The sequence below is a fragment of the Lucilia cuprina genome, chromosome 5, assembly GCF_022045245.1.
Source record: "Lucilia cuprina isolate Lc7/37 chromosome 5, ASM2204524v1, whole genome shotgun sequence".
NCBI classification, from domain to species: Eukaryota; Metazoa; Arthropoda; class Insecta; order Diptera; family Calliphoridae; genus Lucilia; species Lucilia cuprina.
In genome coordinates, this window is record NC_060953.1 from 49,223,206 (window position 1) to 49,224,717 (window position 1,512).

A 1,512-nucleotide genomic window follows, 5' to 3' on the forward strand; every position below is an offset into this window, starting at 1 on the left:
GATAGATAGATAGATAGATAGATAGATAGATAGATAGATAGTTAGATAGATAGATAGATAGATAGATAGATAGATAGATAGATAGATAGATAGATATATAGATAGATATATAAATATATAGATAGATAGATATATAAATAGAGTTTCGTAAATCATATTTCATTTCCTCTTGTTATATTCATATGGACTAACAAATAAATAAATTTAGATTATCTATTGGTTATTCATAACCAAAAAAATATTTCTCGAGTAAAAGCTTACGGCGATCTAAATGCTATAAATCCTATAATAATGCACAACCTTTTCAATCGATAGCAAAATATAACAATTATTTTGAGCTTCTGAGGTAAATACATACATATATACATACATATACAAACATATGTACATCCGTTTCTCTTCGCTTTCCAAATTTCCCTAATCGATTGCAATTCGCACAACAACAAATTCCCACTATTATTGACAACTCTCATTAAACTCTTTTTTAATGTCATCTATCTCTTTTAACTTTATTGACAGAAAGAAACTTACGCGCTTTTTTAACATAATTTTTCTCATTCTATTTCAGGTTCTATTCGTGTACGCGCAGCTAAGTGAAAATTTGTGAAAATTATTAAGTTTCGTTAAAAAAATGTTAATTATTTGTTTTAAAATGTTATTGGTGTTTAATAAAAGTGAAAACATGAAATGCATTAAATATTTAAATAAAGAAAAAAGTTGTAAAAGTAAAAAAAGTATATGTATCTATCTATATAAAATAAGTTAAATGAAGGCCTTTAAAATTAAAGTAAAAAGGGAAATTTTCCTTTAAATCAATTGCAAATAAAAAAGTTAATTATGTAGAAAGCAAGTTAGGTAAAGTCAATCATTTGTTTATTATAAGAAAAAGTGAAAATTTATTATAAAGTTTGGGTGAAAAAAGTGTTAAATTTCAGATCGAGATGGCAGCTTGCAGATAACAAGGTGAGACTTTTGTTGTTGTTATATTTTTTGTTTTATGAACGACAACTGGCCGGACTTTCTTAAATAAACTAAAGATGTTTTTTGTAATCAAAGTCACTTGTTGAACTAAGAAATTTAGGTCCGGGGTTATAATATACAGTGGAAAGTGAATGTAAGAGTTTGTCGTATTCGACATAACCTCAAATTACAAGTGTAGTTATTCAATGCGGCCGGACAGTTGTTAGTTGTTAGCTTAAGTTGTAACATGCATATGTATATACATACACATGTATGTATGTATGTATGTTTCTTTAGTTTTGTATTTTTTAGACTTTTTGTTAGGATGGGAGCATCAATTGTTAAATGTAAGATAGAGTATATAGATACATAGATATATAGAAAGATAGATAGATGGATATATAGATAGATAGATAGATAGATAGATATATGGATAGATAGATGGATAGATAGATAGATAGATAGATAGATAGATAGATATATAGATAGATTAAAAGATAGATAGATAGATGGATGGATAGATGGATAGATAGATAGATAGAGAGTTAGATA